This window comes from Eschrichtius robustus, chromosome 2, assembly GCF_028021215.1.
Source record: "Eschrichtius robustus isolate mEscRob2 chromosome 2, mEscRob2.pri, whole genome shotgun sequence".
In the NCBI taxonomy this organism is placed as follows: Eukaryota; Metazoa; Chordata; class Mammalia; order Artiodactyla; family Eschrichtiidae; genus Eschrichtius; species Eschrichtius robustus.
In genome coordinates, this window is record NC_090825.1 from 35,800,522 (window position 1) to 35,813,297 (window position 12,776).

Here is a 12,776-nt window from a genome sequence, read left to right on the forward strand (position 1 = left end):
CAGCACCCCTCACTTACCTCCACTGCTGGATAACTATTTAAGAATCCTCAGATGTGTTTCTTGTAGCATGTAAAGGGATCACTTATGATGGATGGGAGGATCTTAGTAAAGGTTTCAAATTTTACTTGAAATTTGAATTTTTTATGATGAATTTTTTATGACGGTGAAAGTAAGAGCTTTTATTCTGAAATGCTGTTCTCCTCCATGACCATAGCACTCCAGCCCTCCTGCCATGATAGACTTTCTTGAGTTCTGCTCAAACAGAAAAAAATGTTTTTTCTAACACCCCCTATGGCCATCACTCAAACGTTGTTCCTGCTTCTTAGTGAACACACTACATTAGAGTTGAAGAAAGTTATAAGGCAGCAAAAGAGCAGTGTCTGCTTTGACTTGCAAATATTTTTAATCCCTTAAAAATAAACCACGAGCTGCAAATAGGCATGAGTGTTCCTGTACTGTGTTTCCTAAATTAGTTATTCCTGAGGAGATGTAGTATACATTTTGTTTTTCTGCTCAGGGCCACCTGCTTGTGATTCAACCCATGGGTTCATTCTGTACCTTAATGCCATTCCTTATTTGTATGGCGGCAACCACGCTCCCTCAGAAGAGCTGGGAAGATCTGTGTTTTGGAAATGAATTATAACTGAGATTCATATCTTTATGGGGAAGGGCCTGAGTTTCTGCCATGTTGCTTCTGGAACTTGACCCCATTCTCTTCCTCACGTGTTTGAAATTCCTGGTTTCACATGTTGTAAGGTTAACTTAAAAAAACAATCTCCACGCTCTTGGAGCTAACAGTCAAGACATTAAGGGCAACTTTCTTAATTTCAGTTGGCCTTAGTTTTGTTTTTCGTTTTAATCTGTGAAAAGGAAGTGACGGTACCTTACCTCACAGGGTTGTCATGTCATTCATCCATTCATTCACTTATTCATCCATTTCACTGTTGTCGTAAAATACCTAGCATTATAAAATTACAAATATTATATTTTTTGAACGAGTAGATTTTAACAAATTTTAAAATTGCATTATAGAAAAATTTAATACAGATACAAAAATGGTGCGAAGAACGTTATAAACCTCCATGTGCTCGTCACCCAGCTTCAAAAATGATCAATTCATGGGTCAGTCTTGTTTCATTTAAATTCCCATCATTTTCTCCACTCATTATTTTGGAACAAATTCCAGACATATTATTTTATCTAACAATCATTTTTAAAGATTAATGTTTATCCTATTAAAAACCTAATTAGGGCTTCCCTGGTGGCACAGTGGTGAGAATCCGCCTGCCAATGCAGGGGACACAGGTTTGAGCCCTGGTCTGGGAAGATCCCACATGCCACAGAGCAACTAGGCCCGTGAGCCACAATTGCTGAGCCTGCGCATCTGGAGCCTGTGCTCCGCAACAAGAGAAGCCACCTCAATGAGAAGCCCGTGCACCGCAAAGAAGAGTAGCCCCCTGCTCACCGCAACTAGAGAAAGCCCACGCGCAGCAACGAAAAAACCAATGCAGCCAATAAATGAAGAAAGAAAGAAATTTATTAGAAAAAAAAGAAGAATGAATTCGATGGTCAAATAAACTTGGAGAACACTGAATTAAACAAACAAACAAAAAACAGATTTTATTTGTGTGTGTGTTTTAAACACCAGAAGATCATGAGGTACTAATACAAATATCTAAGAAGGGTGTAATATGCACCATTCCCAGATGTAGTTGACCATGGACCTATGGACTGCCATCCCCTTTTTTTCTGATGATGTTCCTATAAAACCTAGAGCAGAATTGGCAAATTAGCAACCTGACGGCCAAATCTGGCCTGAAGGTTCAGTTTCACTAGGCCACACAGTGTTTTTAAAATATTTAAGCCACCATTTAAAAATTGAGAGTGTTGACCAAAAATTTATTGATTTCCAGTTGCCTTTAAAGAATTAAAAGGCTTGGAAAAAGTAAGCCTGCCTTCCAGCATGGCTACCCAGGCTGTTCGTGAGCCTGGGCTGCCTCGTCATGCTGGGCATGGGGGCTCCCCTAAGCCCCATTGAACACCTGCATGGCCCTCCTGGGCATTTGCGTCTGTGACCTTGACGGTCAAGAAAACCTCAAGTGAGGTAGAGCTCAGTGTGGGAAGAGCTGATGTAAGCCCATCAGCCTGGGTGGACTGGCCATGGATGTGAGTGTAAGCAGAATGGGGAGACCCCAGCGTCTTGGCTGGGAAAGTAGCTTGTGAGATCAAGTGGGGCAAGAGAGCGTGTCAGGAGCCACGCTGCTGTTCATCACTAGGGCAGAACCAGTTCACATTCATTTGCCATTTGCTTCAAAGTTTCCCAACTGCCACTGCCCCCAACTCCCCTCCCATGGGGATCTTGACAAATATGCTGAGGAATAAAAAGCTAGGGCCAAAAGCTAATATGGTGCAAATAACTTTTAAATGTTAAAATAGATTTTCAAATGAAGCATGTTTGCTAATGATCTCCCCCGAGGGCCCACCATGTCTGAGGAGGATTACGTGGGCTTTGGCTGTCCTCGCATTCTGTTGTCACACATAGAGAAAACCCAGCTATTTTCTAAGCAAACCAGTGCCTGGCCTTGCCAACCAAGGAAGAGGTTGTCTGAGAGCCTTGCCCAGAAGTTTTGTAATTTAAACTCAGACAAAGAGAACAAAGACGAAATGGTTTTCTTTGATATTATTTTCACAGTGGGTTGCAAGTCAAGAAAATAAATTACCAAGTAAGCTCCGTTTTCTTTAATCTTATTTAATGCATTGCTATGCAGCCACAGTAAGCTAATAATTAAGGACCATTCTGCCTCCTCAGAGGCTTTGATCTATAATGACACGACTCTATATTTTTGGCTGGTTGGGTTTCTAAGCTCTCATTAATGTCCATAAAAATTGGTCAAAATCAAAAGGGCAGAGAATAAAATGACAGCAAACCATGCTTGCATCTAAGAAAAGGGAAGATTTCGTCTGCAATTAGGTATGTCATAATTTCCATTATTTGCTTATTTTCAACATGATATAGCTTGATATTTTAGGACACTGCTAGAAAGCAGTCCAAATATAAACTATTTATAGCAATTCCACAACCTGTAATCAGGATTTCTGTTTCCAGACATCTAAGAAAAGTCTTTAGGAAAAAAAATCCTGCAAAATAAAAATGAATATTCACAGCCAAACAAGATTTATCTTTCTAGTTTGATTTTTTTTTTACTTTTTTATTCTATTGGAATATGTGAGAATCTGGAGTTTTTCCTCACTCATTACTAATTTTGAAATTTCTGAGATTTGTTGGCAATTCAAGTACAGTAGAAACCGTATGTCTTTGTTTATTGGGAGCACAATAGTGTGAGTCTGGGAATTCTAATAATTAGATGTTGGACTTCATGAATTGATTACCCGCTTTTCTTGTCTTTTTTTCTCTATTGTTCATCTCTTCTAGATTTTTTAAAACAACTCTTCAATTGAATTCCTTAATTTAAATTTCTAATAGAGCTCTTTCTTGTTCTCTGAGGGTTTTTGTTTTGTTTTGGTTTGGTTTTAGAATTTTGTTCTTATTTTATGGATGCAGTATTTTGTCTTTTGTCTTCTGCTTCCTGCAATGCTTTCTATTTCCTTCAAGTTCCTTTCATTCACTACTGTTTTGGTTGGGTATGCTTTCTTTCTTTCTTTTTTTTTTAACATCTTTATTGGAGTATAATTGCTTTACAATGGTGTGTTAGTTTCTGGTGTATAACAAAGTGAATCAGCTATACATATACATATATCCCCATATCTCCTCCCTCCTGCGTCTCCCTCCCACCCTCCCTCTAGGTGGTCACAAAGCACTGAGCTGATCTCCCTGTGCTATGTGGCTGCTTCCCACTAGCTAGCTACTTTACATTTGGTAGTGTATATATGTCCATGCCACTCTCTCACTTCGTCCCAGCTTACCCGTGTCCTCAAGTCCATTCTCTACATCTGCGTCTTTATTCCTGTCCTGCCCCTATGTTCTTCAGAACCTTTTTTTTTTTTTTAGATTCCATATATATGTGTTAACATACAGTATTTGTTTTTCTCTTTCTGACGTACTTCACTCTGTATGACACACTCTAGGTCCATCCACCTCACTTCAAATAACTCAATTTCGTTTCTTTTTATGGCTGAGTAATATTCCATTGTATATATGTGCCACATCTTCTTTATCCATTCATCTGTCGATGGACACTTAGGTTGCTTCCATGTCCTGGCTATTGTAAATAGAGCTGCAATGAACACTGTGGTACGTGACTCTTTTTGAATTATGGTTTTCTCAGGGTATATGCCCAGTAGTGGGATTGCTGGGTCGTATGGTAGTTCTATTTTTAGTTTTTCGAGGACCCTCCATACTGTTCTCCATAGTGGCTGTATCAATTTACATTCCCACCAACAGTGCAAGAGGGTTCCCTTCTCTCCACACCCTCTCCAGCATTTATTGTTTGTAGATTTTTTGATGATGGCCATTCTGACTGGTGCGAGGTGATACCTCATTGTAGTTTTGATTTACATTTCTCTAATGATTAGTGATGTTGAGCATCCTTTTTTTTTTTTTTTAAAGAAATTCACGTTCTTTTATTTATTTATTTATTTATTTAAGACTGTGTTGAGTCTTCGTTTCTGTGCGAGGGCTTTCTCTAGTTGCGGCAAGTGGGGACCACTCTTCATCGCGGTGCGCGGGCCTCTCACCATCGCGGCCTCTCTTGTTGCGGAGCACAGGCTCCAGACGCGCAGGCTCAGTAATTGTGGCTCACGGGCCCAGTTGCTCCGTGGCATGTGGGATCCTCCCAGACCAGGGCTCGAACCCGTGTCCCCTGCATTGGCAGGCAGATTCCCAACCACTGCGCCACCAGGGAAGCCCCGAGCATCCTTTCATGTGTGTGTTGGCAATCTGTATATCTTCTTTGGAGAAATGTCTATTTAGGTCTTCTGCCCATTTCTGGATTGGGTTGTTTCATTTTTTGATATTGAGCTGCATGAGCTGCTTGTATATATTGGACATTAATCCTTTGTCAGTTACTTTGTTTGCAAATAGTTTCTCCCATTCTGAGGGTTGTCTTTTCGTTTTGTTTATGGTTTCCTTTGCTGTGCTAAAGCTTTTAAGTTTCATTAGGTCCCATTTGTTTATTTTTGTTTTTATTTCCATTTCTCTAGGAGGTGGGTCAAAAAGGATCTTGCTGTGATTTATGTCATGGAGTGTTCTGCCTGTGTTTTCCTCTAAGAGTTTTATAGTATCTGGCCTTACATTTAGGTCTTTAATCCATTTTGAGTTTATTTTTGTGTATGGTGTTAGGGAGGGTTCTAATTTCATTCTTTTACATGTCGCTGTCCAGTTTTCTCAGCACCACTTATTGAAGGGGCTATCTTTTCTCCATTGTATATTCTTGCCTCCTTTATCAAAGATAAGGTGACCATGTGTGTGGGTTTATCTTTGGGCTTTCTATTCTGTTCCATTGATCTATATTTCTGTTTTTGTGCCAGTACCATATTGTCTTGATTACTGTAGCTTTGTAGTATAGTCTGAAGTCGGGGAGCCTGATACCTCCAGCTCTGTTTTTGTTTCTCAAGATTGCTTTGGCTATTCGGGGTCTTTTGTGTTTCCATACAAATTATGAAATTTTTTGTTCTAGTTCTGTGAAAAATGCCATTGGTAGTTTGATAGGGATTGCATTGAATCTGTAGATTGCTTTGGGTAGTATAGTCATTTTCACAATGTTGATTCTTCCAATCCAAGAACATGATATATCTCTCCATCTGTTTGTATCATATTTAATTTCTTTAATCAGTGTCTTATACTTTTCTGCATACAGGTCTTTTGTCTCCTTAGGTAGGTTTATTCCTAGGTATTTTATTCTTTTTGTTGCAATGGTAAATGGGAGTGTTTTCTTAATTTCACTTTCAGATTTTTCACCATTAGTGAATAGGAATGCTAGAGAGTTACATGCATTAATTTTGTATCCTGCTTCTTTACCAGATTCATTGATTAGCTCTAGTAGTTTTCTGGTAGCACCTTTATGATTCTCTATGTATAGTATCATGTCATCTGCAAACAGTGACAGCTTTACTTCTTCTTTTCCAATTTGGATTCCTTTTATTTCTTTTTCTTCTCTGATTGCTGTGGCTAAAACTTCCAAAACTATGTTGAATAATAGTGGTGAGAGTGGGCAACCTTGTCTTATTCCTGATCTTAGTGGAAATGGTTTCAGTTTTTCACCATTGAGAATGATGTTGGCTGTGGGTTTGTCATATATGGCCTTTATTATGTTGAGGTACGTTCCCTCTGCGCCTACTTTCTGGAGAGTTTTTATCATAAATGGGTGTTGAATATTGTCAAAAGCTTTTTCTGCATCTATTGAGATGATCATATGGTTTTTCTCCTTCAATTTGTTAATATCGTTTATCACATTGATTGATTTGCATATATTGAAGAATCCTTGCATTCCTGGGGTAAACCCTGCTTGATCATGGTGTGTGATCCTTTTAATGTGCTGTTGGATTCTGTTTGCTAGTATTTTGTTGAGGATTTTTGCATCTATGTTCATCAGTGATATTGGCCTGTAGTCTTCTTTTTTTGTGGCATCTTTGTCTGATTTTGGTATCAGGGTGATGGTGGCCTCGTAGAATGAGTTTGGGAGTGTTCCTCCCTCTGCTATATTTTGGAAGAGATTGAGAAGGGTAGGTGTTAGCTCTTCTCTAAATGATAGAATTCACCTGTGAAGCCATCTGGTCCTGGACTTTTGTTTGTTGGAAGATTTTTAATCAGAGTTTCAATTTCAGTGTTTGTTATTGGTCTGTTTATATTTTCTATTTCTTCCTGGCTCAGTCTCGGAAGGTTGTACTTTTCTAAGAATTTGTCCATTTCTTCCAGGTTGTCCATTTTATTGGCATATAGTTGCTTGTAGTAATCTCTCATGATCCTTTGTATTTCTACAGTGTCAGTTGTTACTTCTCCTTTTTCATTTCTAATTCTATTGATTTGAGTCTCCTCCCTTTTATCTTGATGACTCTGGCTAATGGTTTATCAATTTTGTTTATCTTCTCAAAGAACCAGCTTTTACTTTTATTGATCTTTGCTATTGTTTCCTTCATTTCATTTTCATTTATTTCTGCTCTGATCTTTATGATTTCTTTCCTTCTGCTAACTTTGGGGGTTTTTTGTTCTTTCTCTAATTGCTTTAGGTATAAGCTTAGGTTGTTTATTTGAGCTGTTTCTTGTTTCTTGAGGTAAGGTTGTATTACTATAAACTTCCCTCTTAGAACTCCTTTTGCTGCATCCCATAGGTTTTGGGTTATCGTGTTTTCATTGTCATTTGTTTCTAGGTATTTTTTGATTTCCTCTTTGATTTCTTCAGTGATCTCTTTGTATTTAGTAGTGTATTGTTTAGCCTCCATGTGTTTGTATTTTTTACAGATTTTTTCCTGTAATTGATATCTAGTCTCATGGCGTAGTGGTCAGAAAAGATACTTGATACAATTTCAATTTTCTTAAATTTACCAAGGCTTGATTTGTGACCCAAGATATGATCTATCCTGGAGAATGTTCTCTGAGCACTTGAGAAGAAAGTTTAATCTGCTGTTGTTGGATGGTATGTCCTATAAATATCAATTAAGTCCATCTTCTTTAATATATCATTTAAAGATTGTGTTTCCTTATTTATTTTCATTTTGGATGATCTGTCCGTTGGTGAAAGTGGGGTGTTAAACTGTCCTACTATGATTGTGTTACTGTCGATTTCCCCTTTTATGGCTGTTAGCATTTGCCTTATGTACTGAGGTGCCCCTAGCTTGGATGCATAAACATTTACAATTGTTATATCTTCTTCTTGGATTGATCCCTTGATCATTATGTAGTGTCCTTTGTCTCTTGTAATAGTCTTTATTTTAAAGTCTATTTTGTCTGATATGAGAATTGCTACTCCAGCTTTCTTTTGATTCCCATTTGCATGGGATATCTTTTTCCATCCCCTCACTTTCAGTCTATATGTGTCCCTAGGTCTGAAGGGGGTCTCTTGTAGACAGCATATATATAGGTCTTGTTTTTGTATCCGTTCAGCCAGTCTATGTCTTTTAGTTGGAGCATTTAATCCATTTACATTTAAGGTAGTTATCGATATGTATGTTCCTATTACCATTTTCTTAATTGTTTTGGGTTTGTTATTGTAAGTCTTTTCCTTCTCTTGTGTTTCCCACTTAGAGAAGTTCCTTTAGCATTTGTTGTAGAGCTGGTTTGGTGGTGCTGAATTCTCTTAGCTGTTGCTTGTCTGTAAAGGTTTTAATTTCTCCATCGAATCTGAATGAGATCCTTGCCGGGTAGAGTAATCTTGGTTGTAGGTTTTTCTCCTTCATCACTTTAAATATGTCTTGCCACTCCCTTCTGGCTTGCAGAGTTTCTGCTGAAAGATCAGCTGTTAACCTTATGGGGATTCCCTTGTATGTTAATTGTTGCTTCTCCCTTGCTGTTTTTAATATTTTTTCTTTGTACTTAATTTTTGATAGTTTGATTAATATGTGTCTTGGCATGTTTCTCCTTGGATTTAGGCTGTATGGGACTCTCTGTGCTTCCTGGACTTGACTGACTATTTCCTTACCCATATTAAGGAAGTTTTCAACTATAATCTCTTCAAATATTTTCTCAGTCCCTTTCTTTTTCTCTTCTTCTTCTGGGACCCCTATAATTCGAATGTTGGTGCGTTTAATATTGTCCCAGAGGTCTCTGAGATTGTCCTCAATTCTGTTCATTCTTTTGTCTTTATTCTGGTCTGTGGTAGTTATTTCCACTACTTTATCTTCCAGGTCACTTATCCGTTCTTCTGCCTCAGTTATTCTTCTATTGATTCCTTCTAGAGAATTTTTAATTTCATTTATTGTGTTGTTCATCATTGTTTGTTTGCTCTTTAGTTCTTCTAGGTCCTTGTTAAACGTTTCTTGTATTTTCTCCATTCTATTTCCAAGATTTTGGATCATCTTTACTATCATTACTCTGAATTCTTTTTCAGGTAGACTGCCTATTTCCTCTTCATTTGTTTGGTCTGGTGGGTTTTTACCTTGCTCCTTCATCTGCTGTGTACTTCTCTGTGTTCTCATTTTGCTTAACTTACTGTGTTTGGGTTCTCCTTTTTTGCAGGCCACAGGTTCGTAGTTCCTGTTGTTTTTGGTGTCTGCTCCCAGTGGGTAAGTTTGGTTCAGTGGCTTGTGTAGGCTTCCTGGTGGAGGGGATTGGTGCCTGTGTTCTGGTGGATGAGGCCTGATCTTGTCTTTCTGGTGGGCAGGACCACGTCCAGTGGTGTGTTTTGGGGTCTGTGAACTTATGATTTTAGGCAGCCTCTCTGCTAATGGGTGGGGTTGTGTTCCTCTCTTGCTAGTTGTTTGGCATAAGGTGTCCAGCACTGTAGCTTGCTGGTCATTGAGTGGGGCTGGGTCTTAGCGTTGAGAAGGAGATCTCTGGGAGAGCTTTTGCCATTTGATATTACATGGGGCCGGGAGGTCTTTGGTGGACCAATGTCCTGAACTCGACTCTCCCACCTTAGAGGCTCAGGCCTGACATGCGACCAGAGCACCAGGACCCTGTCAGCCACACGGAATCCCTGCCTCACCTAGCGGGCGAGCAGCCGAGGGGGGTAGGTATGCTTTCTTCCTTTCATTGTGGAGCCTTTCCTCAGGTGTCTGGCGCCTCTTGGCTGGACATTCATTCTAAGCAGAAGGCACTTAAATCTGATCAGAAGCTCCTTGCCTGCAAGTGAAACTGGCACCTGGAGGACTGCACAGTAGGTGGTCAGGCGGGTTTTGGGTTGGAGAACCTCTGAATATGGGTTTCAGGAGGTCTTTTCTCTTTAACCAAAAGAGGAATCCCCTGCCTGGCAGATTATATACATGTTTCCCTTTATCCTGGAAACTCAAGGGTTTAGGGGTGCAGAGAGAAGAGGGAAACAGTGATCCCATAACTGGATCTGAGCTAATGGACTGTCCTGTGCCTTGTGCTCCTGAGCTGGCCTGGGAGTGGGCAGGGAGAGTAGCACACTGGCTCTGAGGAGGAAAGGGGCTGGGGCTCTCACTGCTCTACATTCAAACAATCCCTATTTTTGGTCTGCTTCAATCCTCCAAACTTTGAGGTAGTTGGTCTCTTATAGTTTGAAGTCTCTTGAGCGTTCAGAAAGGTATATCTCATTGGCGTATCCAGTTTTGCAGTTTTCTTCACCGTCTTTGCAGAGTCATTAACTACTCCTCAATTTGCTTTCCATCTCCCCCAGATGTGTTGGTATCTTACATCTGCTATTACCTCTCGTACTCTGTTTGTCCTTATGGGTTTATGCCTTTTTCCCCTCTTATTCCTACTGTGGGGTTTTGGCAGGAAATAGAGATAAATGAAAGCATAAAATTCTGTATTTAACCAGAAGTCCCTAATTATCTTTTGATTTTAAAAACAGTCCATTAGTATTAGACAATCAGGTGTGGCAATCTCCCTGTATAACCAAAAGTAAAGCAAACTTTCTGTACACCAATTGTGTAAGATGGCAACATATTACATATTTTTAATTTTCTCTTTAAAGGTAAATACAAGCACATGAAAAAAAGGTAAATCATATAAAAAGAGTAAATAGTGAAAAATACTCTACTGACCTCTTAACAATGTATCTTGGATATCATAACTCATTCTTTTTCACAAGTGCAATGAATTATTTCACAAATAATCCACTATTTTTGTATATGTATGTATTGTAACTTATTTAACTTGTCCCTACTGATGGGCATTTAATTAATTAACGTCTAGTTTTTTCCTACAAAACAATGCAGCAGTGAATATCTATCTAGCCATCTTTATATGAGAAATACGTATACCTTTGTGAATGTACGTGCAGGATAAATTCAAGTGGAATAGCTGAGACAAAGGATACGTACACTTGTACTTTAATACCTATAGCCAATTGTTCTCCAAGCAATTGTACCAATTTATACCCTCTAACAATGAATGAGAGCTCCTGTTTCCCTCTCTAACCAGTGCATTATGATTTGAAGACTTTGGATTTCTAAGCAGTACTGTAGCAATTCTCAGTTGGATGGTGGAATTCAGACTAAGCTTTCACCTACACAAGAAGGCGGGACCAGGAATACTATTGGCCAGTAGCAGGTAGCCCAGGCCTTGGAAATGTGGACTGAAATAAGCTTTCTGAGATAATTCAAGTAAATGCTGGGATAGTGTTATGTGTCTATAAATAAAATATTTACCTCTACTCAATAGATCATACCTGAATGTAACGATCAATCAGTTGGTAAGTTAATTATTCCTTCTTCAACAAATGCTTATCATACAACTGCCAGGCACTGGGCTGAGCCCTGGGAGTTCGAAGAATAAGGTGCAGGTTCCTGCCTTCCAGGTGCTTATCTAGTTGGGGTTGGTAATGACAGCACCGTGGCGAGGCACTTGGAGAGAGGCAAGCCTGGAGTCCTGAGCAAGGCCCAGGAAGGACACAGAGCCAAGAAGTTCTGGAACCTGCAGGAACACGAGGCGATCGAGCACTGCATCCTGTCGAAAGGCCTCACTCTTGTTGCGTAGGTGAAGCTAAAGTTTCTTTCAGAATTAAAATTGTTACACCACTTCTTGTCTGTGTGGTCTCTTTCTGCCAGGGATCTGAGGAGATCTTTGTAGAGCTTCTTAATCTGAAGTACAGGGATGGGTCTCAGAGGGTCTGTGAACCCCTTAAAACTGGATGCAGATTAGGTGTGCATGCTTTTTCCTGGGGATAGGGTCACAGGCTTCATCAGAATCTCAAAGGAGTATGCAACTCCAGGAGGTTTAAGAACCAGTGGCTTAGATTTTCCTCAAGCTAATTCAGGCTCTTTTACCTTAAAATGTCTTTTAAAACACCCTACTCAGACTCTAGCCTAGAGATGTGTGTGGTTACTAATACCTGGCCCCTTTTAAACCTCTGTCCTTTATCCCTCATCCAGCTTCCCCTCCCCCATGCAGAAATAGGCACAGCGATGGGCAGCCTCCCACCACTCCTCTTCCCTGTCCTTGTTTCTCTTTATTCAGCAACCCCATACTTAAACACAATTACAGTGTAAGCAATTCTGTACCTAACTGTAATAATGTGATACCATCAAACAGAATTGGGAATTCCCATTTCCAAGGCAGTCTCTCATGTTTTCGCTCAGGTTTTTTGGTTTGGAACGCTCAAGTCCAAAAATCGAGTTCGACGCACATTTAGCAAACACTTTATTTTTTTTTAATCTGTACCTGGGGTCCAGATTATCATCATGCTCCATGCTGAGGGAGAGAGGAGGAGAGCAGGATATAGAGATGAATTAAACCCAGTTCCCACCTTCAGGGAGAGGAGACCTGTTGGAAATTGTACAGAGTGCTGTGGGGATCCAGGGAGGAAGTGATTATTTCTTACTGGAGGCTGCATGGAAGAAAGTCATGAAGATATTCCAGCTGGGCAGTATTTCTCATCACTGAGGAGGCCATAGACTTTTGCCCTCCAGTAACATTACCCTGTTTCTGAACCTTCAAAATGAGCCGCTGGGCCTGGAGGCTGACACCTGATTAGAAATACCTAGAAAATAAGCCTAGGAGAAAAATTAGCCGGTGTATGAGAACATACAGTGTAAAAGGAAATATAACACATTGTTATTTGAATCAGTGTAAGAACTTTTGAAAACTGATAGGAAATCTTTGTCATTATGATGATCATATTATTTTATTTCAAAATTTGACATCGTGGTCACTTTATTTTATAAATGATGTGACCAGAAAAGCTGACAGATTTTAC

At 39.6% G+C, this 12,776-nt stretch overlaps 1 protein-coding gene across 4 annotated transcripts in view; it reads left to right on the top strand.

Annotated features, from left to right (window-relative positions):
- NIM1K (NIM1 serine/threonine protein kinase) overlaps window positions 1-12,776 on the top strand; it is a 69,044-nt gene that overhangs the window by 34,614 nt on the left and 21,654 nt on the right. The window contains exons 1-2 of one of the 4 annotated variants that reach the window (XM_068535304.1): window positions 9,128-9,177; window positions 9,534-9,623. The exons of 2 other annotated variants lie outside the window; for them this stretch is intronic. The gene's annotated coding sequence lies outside the window, so the exon portion shown is untranslated. Of the gene's footprint in view, window positions 1-9,127; window positions 9,178-9,533; window positions 9,624-11,482; window positions 11,554-12,776 lie in introns of those variants that run through there. One more of the 4 variants, XM_068535305.1, reaches the window with a different exon arrangement.